Genomic DNA, 16,373 nt, shown 5'->3' with positions numbered 1-16,373 from the left:
TGAGTGATGGAGAAAGGATGCTAATAGGGAGAAGACACTGCAGAGGAAAACTAAAATAGGGATCACACGGGATACAAGATCATGGAATAGAGAAAACTAATTTGGGGTGTGATCTGATTCGATCATTCAACACATAATTATTAAATGTGCATTTAAAAATATTTCAACACTGTATTAAAAGTTTATGAACAATGCATATTCCGAGTTGGTGGCCATTGGTAGGAAAGATGTAGGCAATATTCCTTAAGCTTCTGTTATATGCTAGTCTGTCTCTCTAAAAGAGAAATGTAATCCTCACGGTAAGTTGCAGTGGGGAGAAGGTGTCCTTAGCCCCATTTTCACGTAGAGGAAACTGAGTTAGAGAGGGATGGAAGAAGAAAGAAGTAGAGGGAGGGAGACAGATAGTGCAGAACTGGGATTTAAGAAGTCCTTCCAGTTTCTGAATCCACAATCTTTCCATTCCAGCATGCAGCCTAATGGAGCAGACATGGATTCAGCAGAAACGGAGTGTCTGAAGGCCTTTGGTGAGTTTGGCAAACAGAGAACTGTTTGTTTTTCATGGTGCCCAAGGTAGCCCCATCTTCAGCATGAACTGTTTTGGTTCTCAAATAGCATGAAAGTCAGAATACACATTAGCTGTCTAAGGCACCATAACTCACTAGAGGGCTATCTTAAGCAATTCTGTAAGTTCTCTATGTCATAGTTTCCTCATCTGTAAAATGGGTATGATGATGGTAACTGTGTTGTAGGGCTTTATGAGGATTAACTAAAACAAATGCAAGCCAACCACTTAGCACAGAGCCTAGCATAGAATGTATAGGCAGTAAATGGTAGTTCTTTATTGTTGCTGCTGTTGTCCTGTTCCAAATGTCCTCAGCATTTTTTATCTTCAAGGTCACTTACAAGGTCACAGTCACAATTCTGTGTTTCAGTGCTTTTTTTTTTTTAAAGATTTTATTTATTTATTTGATAGACAGAGATCACAAGTAGGAGAGATGCAGGCAGAGAGAGAGAGAGGAGGAAGCAGGCTCCCTGCCGAAGCAGAGAGCCCGATGCGGGACTCGACCCCAGGACCCCGGAATCATGACCTGAGCTGAAAGCAGAGGCTTTAACCCACTGAGCCACCCAGGCGCCCCCCTGGTCCCCCTTTTTAACTCCATTGCAAAATCACACAAATTTTTTCCGTCTCCCACTCCGTACATGATATGTAGACTCTAGGATCTCTATTCTTATAAATAATGGGAGTATAGTTTCAGGGGGAAAACCCAGACCCTGGAGCCAGGTAGGCTGAGATCAAATTCTGCCTTCAACACCGACTAGTGCTCACCCATGACCTGGTTGCGTCCTTGCTCTCACGCTCTCAGTTTCTGAATCTATAAAGTGGGCGTAATCCCACTGCCCACCATGGTTTTGCTGTGGGGTTAAATGAGTTACTAGATGTGTATATAACTCTTGGAAGAGTGTTAGGCACAGAGCACGTACTCAGCAAAGGTTAGCTGTTGTTCTGAATCCTCTAGCCAGAAGAAGTTTGCCTGCAGCAAATGTGCTACAATGTTTCCTCACATTCATTTGTAACTGATTGTGTTCTCCAGACTGTTTTCATTTATGTCATCCCAGAGGGATTGATTTTGATGCCGCATAACGGCAAACCAAGCAAGGAATGAAAGGTAGCAGAGCCCAGAAACACTGAGGTCTTTCAGTTGAGTACACTACTCCATTTCCATTGGTTTAAAGGCTTTGAGGGAAACACAGTTCCCTTGTTGTGAGGAAGAGGCTTAGAAACCACTGTGTGCCCGAGGAGTTTTTGTAAAAGTGGGATCATTTTCATGAGGATGAGGATGAATGAATTCATTTCGAGACATGGTTTTTACTGTATGTCCATTAAGGAGGCAGGTGCAAAGCCACAGATCCTAGAACATGGAAAACTCCTGCTTATAGAGGCCACCTGCACAGTGAGAAAAAAGAAGAGGGGACCCTCTGGCTTCTCCTCTTGCCAGCAAGCTCAGCCCAACACAGGGAATAGAGAAACGGGTTTTATTCAGTGTGAGTATGGACTTGCGAAGAGTTGGAGCAGTCCAGAGCTGGGACTGGCTGTCTCTGGAGGGAGCAGAGTGAGGTGTCCCAGAGCAGAATGGATAACAACTAGGGACAGTATGAGCAGGTGTTGGGCACGAGAGAGGTTAGATCAGATGATCTTTATGGCTCCATGCAACCGGAGAATCTAATGAAACTCCGGAAAACCGGGTTTGAGCTCTTGGGGAACGCATGGACTCGGAAGCATCGGAACGGCTCGTTTTATTGTGGGTTGTCATCTGGAGGAATGAGCACTCTTGGCTTCACTTAGATGCTACAGGTTAACCGACAGTTTATGCTTCTGTTGCTGAATATCATCGAACTGTGACAGTGCCTGCGGGGCTCAGTGCCAGACTCAGTGCGGTTCAGTGCCAGACTCTTGATTTCCACTCAGGTCACAATCTCAGGGTCATGAGACTGAACCCAGCCCAGCTCACTGCTGTGTGTGGAAACTTTTTGAAATTCTTTTTCTCCCTCTGCCCCTCCCTCTCTTAAAAACAAAACAAAACAAAACAAAAAACCCAACCAACCAACAAAATCCCCAAAAACTGTTACAGAAGGAAACTTTATTCTTTCTTCGAAATGGGGCCAAGACAATCTCAGGTTCTTTGTACTTACTGTTCCCTCTTCCTGGACATGCTACACTCGCCCCAAGCAAGCCATGCTCAAATTATTAGTATTGGAGAGGGCTTCCTGACCACCCCACCATGCAAATGTCCTCCCTACTTGACCTTGTTGCCACTTTTTATAGCTTCCCCCGCTTTTTTCTTTTCCATTGTACTATCCTCTATGAGCCGTGTTCCATATTTATTTATTACAGAGCTCTCTGTGATGAAAATGAAGTATCGTGAGGCCAGAAGTGTCTGTTCAGCTCACTGTATTTCGGAGGCTGGAATGCAGCAAGTACTCAGTAAATATGTGTTGAATAAATAAATTTGAGCAGAGGTTTGTTTTTATTTATCATTAGTCCTTTTTCTTCTATATCTAATTTTAAAAATTTACTTCTTCAAGGAATTGATTTGGGAAACCTTGAGAAATCTTTGCATCCCTCCCCGATAAAATAGGAAATTAAAATGAAAACCTCCAAGAATTCATCAACTGATTCGAGAAGAAAAAAAGTATAGTGCTCTATTTAAAAATCTAGTTATAAGGACTCATTTTAAAAAATGGAAAAGATTTTGTTTTTCAAAGACACACCTAAGTACTTTATATGCTTTTCAAAGAATACATGGTTTGATGTGAATATACTTCTGTTTATTTAAAACTAGAGCTTCCAGATCATTACATGTAATCAAACACAGTAAGAACCCAATTTTTCTCTTACCCATGTCTGTTATTCCCAACACTCTTTCCCTTAAAAAACAACAAGAAATAAATATATATACATATACTAAATACAAAATAAATATATATAGATAAATATATATTATATATAATAAATATAAAATAAATTTAAAAATACAGATGTATAAAATCTGAAAGCAAGTCATTATTTGTTTCCAGTAGATGGCACTGCAAATCAAGTCTTTATAGGTCTACTCACTTACTTCTTTGATCATGATCATAATTATTTATTCTGTAGTGAGATGATCTGAAGTGAATTATACAGTGAAAACAAATAGGTCGGGGATTTTGAAGCTACAGTAAAGTTGGATTGACGGTGTCGGAATACTGGCACGTCTTCTCTGTATGTGACAGTGGGATATTTATTGATTACAGCCGTGCATATAAAAACTGTCTCCTTGCTTACACAGGAACCCACAGTTTGATGTGGGATTTTGGCTGCCTATTTTAATTTGTTTAGTCTATACCGTGTGATAAGTCCAGTGGGACTCTTTATACTTTTACACAGTGTTGAATTCAGTCTCATTCAAGTCAGTTAATATCCAGAAGCAAAACTGTTCCAGGGTTATAAACCACAATCCTGACCTGGGCTGTTTTTTGGGTGTGTATGTGTATGTGTGTGTGCGCATGTGTGCGTGTCTGTGTGTGTTTTGGTCAACAAACATCCCTGCTTCGAGAGAATGTAAATGATTCCAGGCAACTCCAGCACCACGAAGAAAGTGATGCTCAGATGTGTTCTAGTGACAGTGGACCATATCTAGCTTTGGATGTGAAGGAATATATGTTTAAAACATACTTGAAAACCATTTCAAGGCTAGAACACATTAGATGCTATCAGGTATGTAAAAACTCCAAGAACAGTGTCTGGCACAAAGTAGGTACTAAATAAATTCCTTCTTTCCTTTCTCCTGAAGTAGAGGAATAAAAGGCCAGTAGCTGAGTCAGGCCCTGTTCCGCAGCCCCCTCCTTACCTTTCCTTCCTCGCTCCTGGAAATGGCTGGAAACAAGCCTGAAGGATGGAGAAGGTTCTACCTAATAAAAAATCAGATTCCCCAGGGAAGCATAAGATACCGGGCCCCCACCTTTACAAGGAGCCTCAGAGGTTGGGTGCGACTTTTGTCCGGGAGTTCATCGTTCTCTGCGGAGAAAGAAGCCATCAGTCAGAATGGGGTCGTTCACAAGGAAACCGTCTCTGCTCTTTAAATAAATGTCACAGGGGAGTTCAGATATCATGCAATTTTTAATACCCTCTGTATATCGTATTTTGCTTTTTCCATCTTTTGCCAGGGAAGCCTGAAACTCCTTCAAATTATATAAGAAAGAATAGTGGGTTTCTGAAGTTTCTAGAAAGTGCTCTGATAGCTGATATGTTTGTGGGCCCCTATCCATCACTGTGAGCATTTAGTGAACCTCATCTATTTAAACAGTGATCTCCATCACCCAGCTTTTTCCAGAAGGATTCTCATGGCTACACTGACCTTAGCCCTGACACTACCATGGGCAGCCAAAAAAAAAAAAACAAAACAAAAACCAAAAACCAAAAAACAAAACAAAACAAAACAAAACAAAACCCAAAAAACCCATGGAGCAAAGAGAAAACACAACGGTCATCTCAGTGAGGCAGAAAGATGACCCAACGATACTTCTACTTCAGGGTCATCAGGCAGAGAAGGCCCTTTCTCCCTTTCTCCATGTGTTTTCTTCCTTTTGTTTTCCTCTTTGTGACCCCAGAATTTACACGTTGGCCACTTCAAATGGACGGAGATGGTGTTTGAATATTATGGAACATAATTTGTGGCTTTGGCCTGGGGTCAAATGGCAAGCAAACTTGAGAGTCGAAAGGACCTTGCAGAACATCTAGTCCAATCCCATACTTTACGCAGGAGAGAAGAATGGCTCAGAGAGTTCACTTGACTGAGATAGATCACACAGGAAACTAGTGCTGGAGCAGTGGTGTGGTCATCTGAGTCCTGATACTGGAAATCAGTGCTTCAACTGGGGATCAGGGAAAAGGGGGAAAACATAGGGAGGGAGTGTCTTTAGTTACAGTGACTGTAGAAAGGTGATGAAAAAATACCATCTTACTAGCCTAGGACAGAGACTTTTCCCCTCTCCTGTTTTTGTGTTAAGATAGTATGTCTATTATTTCTTTAGAGATTTGTTATATTAAGAGAGCATAGTGGTCGACTTCTTTGGGGCATTTGCTTTTCTTTATTCTTTTCTAGAAGATTTATTCAATTATTTGAGAGAGAGAGGGAGAGTGAGAGAGCATGAACGGGAGGGGCAGAGGGAGAGAGAGAATCCAAAGCAGACTCTACGATGACCCCAAAGCAAGGCTCGATCCCATGACCCTGAGATCCCAACCTGAGCGGAAACCAAGCCAATCATTTAACCAGCTGAGCCATCCAGGGGCTCCTAGGGTATTTCCTTTTCTCAGTGGGAAATGATAACTTAATCACGAAATAATTATGAGCAAACGGACCAATGTTTTTCTTGGTGTGAAGACTGAAGCAAGATTTAAGTAATCACAGATAGCGTACATAGATAAAGTTAAAAAACATGCATATAATTTTTAGCTCTTCAGCAATAATTTTTGTGGAGTAATACTTTAGGAATCCACAGTATATGAGAGAGAAACTCCTCAACTCTTATTTTTTATTCCTAATTTGTGCTGTATCATCAAGCAATGGAAATAACATCTATATATTTTCCAATTAACAAATATAATTTTAATATTTTGTATAATTTAAGCCTCATCCATATGAAAGAATTCCAAAGTCCTTAGGAAGCGTAACTGGGATGTGTGTCGATTTTAGAAGTCACGTAATTCATGGTTTAGCCATTGCTTAGGAATGAAATAACAGTGATTGCCAACCCGTGTGATCAGAAGTTTCTTTTTGCCAAGATTTTCAGAAAATGTTAATAATATATAGAGAAATCTTGTGTGGTTAGTCATGAGATTTACATGGTTAAATTTCTCTGAGTTGGAGAGTATCATGACTTGGAAACATTCATGATTTTTACCAGGTTTTATCCTTGGTTAACTCTGCTGGATTTCTTCACCTTTCATCTTTAACTGATTTAGGGTGGATTCTACATCTGGATACCCATATCCCCAAAGTGTCTGGCTTTGAAATAAAAAATGGAAGTTGGAAGGTTTTGGAGGGGGATGAAGGGGCCACTTTAACTGCTCATGGGGTCTTACAGCCAATTTTCATTGGCCTCATTGGCGTCCTTGGATACAGGAGAATGGAGGCAGGAAGCAAAATGGAAAGCCATAGCCCTTTCCAGAAGTCACGTGGAAAAAGCAATGCGAAAGTAGGACTTGGAGAAATTCCACTCTAGACCGCGCTGAGAGTCTGCGATAACAACGTGATAGCCACTGTGCATTGTGGCTTTCATGACGGTTTCTTTCATCAGGATAGGTAACCCTAATGGACCCCTGCACTCTGTAGTCGCAAGGGCAAAGTTACAAAACATTGAGAGTCCAGTACTCTAGAGGAACGGTAAGGTAAGGTCATCGAGTTAGTTGCGTTAGTTCTTTTGCATTTGCTTTTTTTTTTTTTTTTTTTTTTTTTAATGAAATAACGTTCGGAGCATGGTAATGACTTCAACCTGGTAAACAAGCCTGAAGTCGCAGTGGTCTGGCGGTAGCTCACGTCGCCACAGCTCGTAGAGAGGGAACACGCTTCTCCCGGTACACAGGGGCGTTCCGGGAGTCCTGCGTAGGGAGCGGTCCTCTGTGGCCTCCCCCGGATTTGGCAGGCCGCGGGTACCCGAGGCTCACGATAGGGGTGTAGCCGCCCGCCCCCGGGGGGCCCCAGTAGCCGAGGTACCACAGCGCTGCGGGTAGGAGCCAGGCTGGTTGGAGGAGGGGATCGGCATCCGGGGCCCTCCTGCTGTCGCGCTCTCAGCGATGGGCAGTGCCTGGTGACCCCGTCCAGGAGAAAGGCGCAGGGGTTGCGTCTCCAGCGGTGCAAATCCTCTTGGCGTGGGATGGTCCCCGGTTTCCTTCGCTCCTTCCCTCCCGTCCAGACTGTGTGGAAGGAGCCAGGTGACCTGGGTGAAGGACACCTGCGAGTAGAGCCCGGAGATTGTCCGGAGTCCACATTCTGGATTCCTCCGAGCCTCGGTGCGTCCCTCTGATTCAATGTGGAGCTGTTTTACGGCACAGAGGGAGGCAGTTCGGGGATGCGGGTGAAAGGGTTAATGTACAGGGACCGGGTGCGGTTGGTTGGAGGACTCTCTGCCTTCAGTGACCTGCCTTGAAGGAGCTAGGGGTTCCAGCTTGGTGTTCCCAAGAGGAGGGGACCGGAAAGCTGGAGGGGATGCAAACTCGGGATGGAGTTTGAACTGTGTGAGTCGTCTAACCTCCTTGGGTCTCAGGTGGCACCTCAAAGAGGTGTGACAGGACGGAAGAGTTCACCTCTGAGAGCGCTCTCCGAGGGGTAAGGAAATCCCATTTCCCCATACTAGATGTGCGCGGGGCCTCACTGGGGCCAACGCCCGCCGGGCATCTCCGAGCTCCAGGGACCTCTTCAGTGGAGGGACACCCCCTACCTCGTGGCTTGGCGAGAGCCATTTCTCGGCATGTCCCTCCTGCGGATCTTCTAGACAAGCTCGGTCCCCGCTGTAGGGGAGAGGACCCATCAGCTCAGGACCCCGCGGATCCCGCGGGCGGTCGGACTCTAATCCCTGGACTCTCCCAGGTCTCCGCACTGTCCCTGGCACTTCGGAGCGCCCGCCTCTCCTTGGGGACGTCCCTTGCCGGAGCTCCCCGGGCCTTGGAGGATGCACTTAGGTGGCAGGCCCGGGGAAGGTGGGTGCAGTTGCGAGAGCGCAGGAGGCTCGGGACCGGGCTATCCTTCCGACCCCCTGAACCAGAGTGGGGGTACGGCAAGAGGGGTTCGTAGGAAAGAGATGGACACAAAATTGAGAGACTCGGGGGGGAGGGATTTTACACCCTGTGGCTATAGTACAACTCCCCTGACCAAACGTGTCCGTATCCCTAGTTTCCTGGGAAATGAATTGCTGCCCCCGACCAGCATCTCCCCGCTCCTCATTACAGCGAGGACCACCTTCGTAAGTTCTCGGTCTTTCTCACGAGGGCGTCGCCAGCTTTTCCGACCTGCGGACGTTTCGTGCACGCTCTGCCGAGCCATTGCGCCTTAGGCCCCGGAAGGTCCTCTCAGCCTCCCCCCACCCCCCACTCCCCGGGCAAGGTGCCAGCGTGCCCAAACACGCCGGCGGGTAACCCTGCCCTGCACCCAGCTGCGTAGCCTCCCTTTCGCCCCAACAGTCGCCGAGGGCCACGTTTCCCCCCCCACCCCGGGAGGGAGTTTTTTCCCACCCTGGCCCCGGCCAGGTGCCCTCTTCCGGCGCCCAGGTCCGGGCACCGCCCCAGGAAACGCCGTGGCGACCCTCGTTACCTGCGTCCTGCCAGGGCGAGGCAGATCGCAGCTGCAAGCTCGCCGGAGCAGCCCCAACTTAATTTCCTCCCCCTAGAGGCACCTTTCCCAGAAAAACCTCTCCCCTCGGTCCTCTCCCGCCTTCCCTAGGGGACCAGGAAAAGTCCGAATCTCCATAGAAAAGGTTCCATTTAATTGCCGGGGGAGGGGGGCGGGGGGGGGGCAGCGGGCGGGACCGAGGCGGCGGCGAGGATTGAATTTCTCTCCGCTGCAAACCAGCCACCGGCAGATAAAGCGCAAGTTCGGGCACTTCGTCCACCGGGGACTGCAGACCCAGAACACAAAGTGTCCGGGGAGATGCGGAGTTTGCCCAGATTCCCCTGCAGATGGGTGTGCGGAGACGCCCGTGCCGTGAACTTTCTGCAGATTGTGTACGGAGGGAGCCGAAGGGGAGGAGGGCGGGGAGCGGGGCGGGGAGGGGGCCGTGTGAGCGTGAGATGTGCCCGTGTGTGTGTGCGTGTGCCCGAGTGAGTGTGCCCGTGTGTATGTGCGTGTGTGTGTGTGTGTTTGGGGAGTGGGGGTCTGCCCAGGCTCTGGGGAGTCGCGGCGGGGCAGCGGAGGGCGTTGCGAGCGTCCCGCAGGCTAATGGGCTGGAGCCGTTCCGCGAGCGCTGGAGAAGGTCGTTGCCGGAGTTCGCTGCACACACGAAATAATAATCTTAAAAAAGAGTGCCGGGCATGCGCACAGCGAGGATGCCATATTGGAATGAGGCTGTAGTGGGAGTCGGAGGACCCGAGCGGGCGCGCGAGGGAGGCGGCGGGCGGGGAGCGAGCGAGGCAGCGCGAGCCGAGGCGAGGCGGCGCGAGCGGGCGAGCGAGGCCGGCGCCCCCCCACCCCCACCCCGGCGGCGCCCGGGGCCTGGGTCCCCTCCGAGGGGAGCACGAAGTTCACCAGGTAGGACGCCGCGCCGGCCGCTGTCCCCGCGCCCAGCCCGCCGGGCGAGCAGACCTCCGGCCCGCAGGTTGAGTGCCCCCGCCGGGCAGCTGCTTTTCCCCCAGCTTCGGGGAAGGGGGAAGCTCGGGCCCGCCCGGGCGTGGGAGGCTGCAGGAGGGGGTGCGGCGGGAGAGCTCGGCGGGAGGGCAGAGCGGCAGCCCCGGAGCACAGCCCCAAACTCCGCTCCGCGCTCCCGGGTTGTCATTCTTGCTGCCCCCGTCCCCTTCCAGCCGCTTCGCCCCTCGGCTTTGAAGAGCCCGGCCTCGCGGGAGGCCGTGCGTAGTTGCCAAGTGTCCTCCTCCCCGGGTGCGGGCTGTCCCCTCCCGCCGCCCACCTTCCTCATTTCGGCGACGCCGCCGCCCTGGCCACCCCGCGCTCCTCGGTCGCTTTCCTCGTCGGGGTCTCTTTCTTCTTCTTCTTCTTCTTTTTTTTTTTTTTTTTTTTTTTTTTGGTGTCTGTGTTGGGGGCGGGGAGGGGGAAAACGGTAGGGTGAGGACTGGAGACCCGCCATCAAGCGTGTTGAAAACCGTTTACGCATTCGGAGTCGCCCCCTTGGAAATAGGTGCCTGTGCAGCGGAGATGAAATTGTCAGGAGGAGTTTTCGGAGCGTGCTTCGGCATGGATGGTCTTTTTGTTCTTTTTTTTTTTTTTTCTCTTTAAAGTAATATCCTGTCACTTGGGGCTTTCCTGTTGTCTACTCTCATGTGACCTCCTTTCAAAATTGCTCATCCGATCTAGCTTTGGAGTTTTATTTTTAACGTGTGTGTGTGTGGTAAAAATCCGCCAAAAAAAAAAAAAAAAAGGAAAGAAAGAAAACAACTGTAGGAACCGCTTAGATGTATTTATTGATTTTGTCCCGGGGCGGCGGGAGGAGCTGAAGCGGGGCCCGGGGAGCCCGGGGTGGGGGGGGGGTGGGAAGCGGAGGGTTCGCGGGGGCCGGACGCACGTCCAGAGCCCGAGCCCGACTTGCGTTTTCTTGGAAGCGCCGCAACTGCGGGGAAGGAGTGTTTGGAAACCGTGTCCGTTTCAATATGGCGGGCTAAGGTGGCTTTTAAAAACTGAAAATAAAGGTTTTGAGGTGGGAAAAAACCCAACCGGAGTTGCGGTGCCTTAGTTTCGACTCTCTTTGGCTACTCCGGGAGCTGTTTTAGCGAATTAAGTGGGAAAAAGGAGACAGAATGAGCTGCCCTAGTTTTTTCCGTGTTTGGAGTCTGCGCGTCCAGTCCATTGCCAAGGAGAAAAGGGGTGCCGCTGGCCCAGACTGGGGCAGCCGAACACAACTGCTGCGTGTGCTTCTGGATCGGTGTGCATCTCGGCGTGTGCAGTTGGGGGGTGTCAGAGACATACGCCCCGAATGTGTGTGCGCGTCTTGGAGCCAGACTAACCCGATTTGACGTGACAAACTGCTGACACGTGGTGCAGAATACATGAGGGCAGAGGCAATGATTTATTTCGGCGTTCTCGAGAGGAGCCCTCCCTGTATGCTGGCTTCTGTGCGGGGAAGCCCCGAGTAAAGGACTAAGTGTCGGGGTGTTGGGTGCGGTCGGGCTGCAGGCGCCCGTGGGGTTTGGGTGTGCTGGGGGCACGCCGCGCTTGGCGGTGGGGGCCTCGCGGCAGAGGCGTGGGGACCATGAGAGCAGCGCGGCCGAGAGGTGTGGGCGCGCGGGCCTCGGCGGCAAAGTGGGTAGGGTGGAAGCGAGGAGTTGCTTTTGGAGTTGAACTCTAGGGAGGGTGGGGGATGGGAGAAGTGTTCACGGAAGAAAGTGGCCCTTGCTTAGGTCCAGCTGGAGAAGGCTGGATCTGAGTGCGGCGTCCTCCGGCCGTGGCAGGCGAGGGGCGGCGCCGTGGCATGGGGGTTTCAGGGGTGTCCGGCAAAGGCCAGCTTCTGGGGCCCGGAGGGTCTGCGACTGGAGTTTGGGGGCAAAGTCGGAGCCTGGAGGGGGAAGTCGGAGGGGAAGCAAGCAAACCCGAGCTTCCTAAGCTAGGAACGGGGATCTCCAACAGGGGTCGCCAGTGGCCAGGACGCAGCTGCCGAGCGGAGGTCGCGCGGGAGGGACCCAGGGGACAGGGGGCCGTGCGGCGGCTGTGCGCCCCCGCCCCCGGCCCTGGAGAGGGCAGGTCCTGGGGACCTTATCGGGGCGGGCGAACCTGATGGCCCCTCGGCCCCGTGCGCGAGAGGTGTTTAAATCTCAGGGTTAAACATAGTGTGTTGGCTAGGTCTGTAGTTAGCGCAGTAACCGGGTCTCCAGGCATTTACAGGGGCCTAGAGGGGAGATCCGTAGGGTCAGCTCGTCCTCTCCCCTTAAGGGGACGCCGCGCTGCCGGAGAGGCCTGTCTCTCGCAGTGTCCCGCGGGTGGGGGCGCAGGGGAAGCGACCCTAGGATTGGAGACCCCGCGTCAGATTTTCCTTCCCACCTGGGCGGCGGGGCTGAGAGATCGCGACACTGTGGCCGAGACGGGCTTGGCCCCCCCGGAGGAGCGCGCAGGGCGTCCCCGGCCCTGGCAGCGTGCGCTGGCAGCGGGTCCTCCAGGGACAGCTCTCCCGTGGGCTTCGCTGGAGTGGAAACCAGCCTAAAATGGCTCTGTGCTTGTAAACTGCAGTTTCAGCCGGGAACCCCTCCCCTCGTCCTCCTGACGTCGCCGCTGACAAGCGCACAATTCACACTCCAACGCCCCGAAACCCGCGATTTTGCACCGAGCTGTGCCGTGGAAGCGAATGTACAACCGATTACAAAGAACATTCCTCAGGATTCTCGCAGGGTCCAAGTTCCCCTTTCCTGTAGGAAGGAACGGGAGGTGTGTGTGTGGGGGGGCGCGTCGGGGGCGGAACCGAGACGCGGCAGGAGCCCGGCAGACCACCGCCCCGGAACCGGGGCTGCGGTTAGGGGCCGGGGCCCTTTCCACGTAAAAAGCCGAGGGAGGTGCCCCGGGGACGCGGAAGGTGGTGGTGCGCAGCGATCGCCACGGCCAGGGGCGCTCGGCCTTGACGGCATCGATGGTGTCCGGAGTGCAGAGCCGGCGCCGGGAAGCCTGGGAGACCGTCCCCAAACTTCTGGAGACCCGCCTGCAGTTTCGCTTTCGGAATTTTCGGGATCTTTGGGTTTCTAGAGTTGGGTGGGATTCCGGGAAGAGAGGGCGCCAGGCGCTGGTCCTACGGATGCTCGTTCCCCTTTCAGTGCAGTAGTCAGCACTCATCACCCAGCGTCCCTCCTCGGAGTTCCCGGACCCGCGGGCGCGTTGGAGGGTTTGGGGCTTCCAGCCTCGCGCGCAGCCCCCGGCTCCGGAGAGCATCCGCCCCGCACCGCGTTTTGTCGGCTCCAGCGGCGCGGCCGCAGCGGATTCGAGCCCACGGGTGGGCAACCGCTTTCGGACAGGGCAGACCCTGCCTGAATCCGCATCCATCGGCGCTGCCTTCCACTTTCCTTCACACCTCCGCCCTCCACCGACGCCAAGGGACCTGGGAGACCGATTCGAGTGTCTACACCAAGCCTGCGGATCCACGTTTCACCAGGTCGGAGAAAACGCGAAAACCGGCTTAAATTGGTCACCTCATTCTGGGGAGGCCGCTGCGGGTGGGGAGAGAGGTTGAGCGGGTACAAAGGGGAAGGGGAGAGGCCTTGGTGGCCAGAAGGAATTGGCCAGGCGCTTCTTTGCGATAGGAGATTGCTACTTTCCCCCTAGTAAGCATTAAATTGGCACACACGCTGCTTCCTCCCTTCCACAAATAATTGTCTCAGATCCTTATCTTAGCTGGGAGCTGGGACCATGCCGCCTGCCTGAAAGGGGGGAGGGGCACACCCACGCACGCCAGAAACCCTCCACTCCCTCACCAAAGTTTTGACTGTACGAAGGACCCATTTTCCTGCGCGGTGGCTATTGATCCAGCAGACCCCAGTCTAGAGAAGCGTGCTCCCAGCGACCCTGTTTTGATGTGTGTTTTTCTAGAAGTGCAGGCTGAGAGCTGCCAGGCCAAGAAGTGAGTATTTCCCATCAGGCTTCCAGCACCTTGAACCTCCAACAGGCCACCCTGCTGGGACCTGAATTTCACTAATGATGGGAGTCATTGATCTGAGAGAGCTTTTCTTCTTAGTGTTTTCTTGCAGAAACCATGGATAGGTTTTTGTTTTCTTTCTGTTTTTTTTTTTTTTTAAGCTTTGCTAGGTATCAGTACAGAGGTTCACGATTCTTGCTTAAAAACAAACAAATAAAGCGGAATAGGTTCCCGAAGAAGGAGGAGAGCCTGAATGATCTCAGAATTAGCCTCTCTGTTCCCTTTTTGTTATAAGACCCTCCCTTTGCTGTCCGGGGAGTAGGGGATGTTTATCAAATCCCATTTCTGCCTGCTCTGGCCGAGATGACATTGTTCACTTTTCTCCAAGAACTGGTGCCCACGAAGGACTCACCCCATCTGTGTTGGAAGCATTGCTCTGAGCGCTAAGCGAATGAGGGTTCCATTTCCTTGGGGTGGCAGAACCCTTGAAATGGAAGTCACGTTCTGGAGGGCCTATATTGAGAGCAAAAAGGTTTTGTCAGGGTATCAGAGTAAAAGAGTTCTTCGCCTCTCCCTTCTCTTTGTTGTCCTCCTCCTTTTAAATAATTTGTACAGAATGGTGTACTGTGGGGATTTGAATGACCTCCAGTTCTAGGTTTCTAGGTTTGGAGCTTTTCTGATAGTTATTTCACTAGTGGAGCTTTCGGAGTTCAGCTAACAGTGTAGTGATTGGAAAGAAGAGCTCGTAAAAGGTCCTTGTACCGAAATGAAATCGGGATATGTAGTTCAAGGCACATTTTATGTTTGTTTTCCTAATTGTTTTTACATCTGCATTGGCTCAGTACAAACATATTGTTCCCGTTTTACAAATATGGAGAAAAAATTAGGGAAATTTTGCTTGTCATAACAGACCAACCTGGGCATTCAGGTTCTAACCACCGGATTTTGTGGCAGAGGAGAGGACAGAATCAGGAGGTCTGGGTTCTCCTTTGGAGATATTTCTATCTAGCTGTGTGGCCTTGGACCACTTAGAGCATTTTTCTGAGCTTCAGCTTCCTTACGTGCGTCGGACTGGAGTCTCACTCCGATCTCCATGCTTCTGTTTGGGGGAAAAGACCAGTGATTCAACACATCTTTGTAGGCATGGTCAAACGATTCATCTTTCAGACCCCCGTCTGTAAAGTACAGTGAAAGCACGAGGGGCCTTGTGACTGTGGCTCAAGAAGACATTTGGTGGGTTCTAGTTCCCTCTGCGGGGGTCAAGGGCTGACACTATTGAGGGAAAGAGGCTGCACGGAGGCCAGGTTTCACTCATGCCCGGGAAAAGGGGAGGTGTAGAGATGGACACACATGCAAATGTAGCCTTCATATATAATCCGTTAACTTTTTTTTTTAAGATGTATTTATTTATTTTAGAGAGAAAAAGAGAGTATGAGTAGGAGGGGCAGACGCAGAGGGAGAGAGAATTGCACGCAGACGCCACGCTAAGTGGGATTTGATCCCAGGACCCTGACATCATGACCTGAGCCAAAACCAAGAGTTGGGTGCTCAAGCACCTGAGCCACCCGGGTGCCCCAGGCTTCATATATAATCTTGAGAGTATCGTGGGCTGGGCGAGGGCATTGTGGTTTTGAATAGAAGTCATGAAGAAGTACCTGATTCAAGGATGCTTTAGGAATTCCTAAGACTAAAAGGGACTATTCCACATAATCCTCCGTACCCCACCATTGCAGACAGGGTGAGTGCTGGGACCTCATTCCACTAGTATTTACAGTGTGGGTAGATGACTGCGGCCTCCTGGTAGCCTAGGGAGTAAAAGAACTAGGTCTGATGTTGCATTTACCATTCCTGCCCTTTATTTATTTATTTAAGTTTAGTTTTTAAAAAATTATTTATTTGTCAGGGAGAGAGTGTGAGCGAGCTCAACCAGGGGAGCAGCAGGCAGAGGGAGAAACAGGCTTCCCACTGAGTAAGGAGCCCAGTGCGGGACTCGAACCCAGGACCTGGGGATCGTGACCTGAGCTGAAGGCAGAGGCTTGCTTAACCAACTGAGCCCCCCCAGGTGTCCCCATTCCTGCTCTTTAAGTTGGGCTATTAGACAGTACATACCGTTGACCCTTCAACAACGTAGGTGTGAGGGGCAACAGCTCTCCCCAACCCCCAGCAGAAAATCCTCGTGTCACTTGACTTCCGAAAGCGTAACTACTAATAGCCTGCCGTTGACCAGACGCCTTACCAATACTGTGAACCATTGATTCATACATATTTTATACTTCTATTATACACTGTATCCTTAGAATAAAGTAAGCTAGAGAAAAGAAAATAGTTATTAAGATCCTAAGGAGGAGAGAATATATTTACAGCAGTGTAGTTTATTAGAAAAAAAATCCATGTGTCAGTGGACCTAGAGATCAAACCTGTGTGTAAGCCAGCGACACTTCCTCTCTCTGTGAGACTAGACAGGTCCCGGACAACTCCAGAGACGTGATCTTGTTGGCTAAAACAAGAGTTGGCCGTGTTGAAGTCTGTGTAAACGAGACAGGACTGTATATTGTAGGTAAGGG

The 16,373-nt window shown here is 50.7% G+C and overlaps 1 protein-coding gene across 4 annotated transcripts in view; it reads left to right on the top strand.

Moving 5' to 3' along the window:
* The first annotated feature begins 9,143 nt into the window (after positions 1 to 9,143).
* SFMBT2 (Scm like with four mbt domains 2) overlaps positions 9,144 to 16,373 on the top strand; it is a 224,946-nt gene continuing 217,716 nt past the window's right edge. Inside the window, exon 1 of one of the 4 annotated variants that reach the window (XM_047740302.1) lies at positions 9,144 to 9,256. The gene's annotated coding sequence lies outside the window, so the exon portion shown is untranslated. Of the gene's footprint in view, positions 9,257 to 9,638; positions 9,780 to 11,624; positions 12,615 to 12,643; positions 13,330 to 16,373 lie in introns of those variants that run through there. The other 3 variants (XM_047740296.1, XM_047740300.1, XM_047740299.1) reach the window with 3 other exon arrangements.

The sequence above is a fragment of the Lutra lutra genome, chromosome 8, assembly GCF_902655055.1.
Source record: "Lutra lutra chromosome 8, mLutLut1.2, whole genome shotgun sequence".
NCBI lineage: Eukaryota > Metazoa > Chordata > Mammalia > Carnivora > Mustelidae > Lutra > Lutra lutra.
The sequence above is the reverse complement of the archived record's forward strand: the minus strand, read 5'-3'. Positions and strand labels throughout refer to the sequence as shown.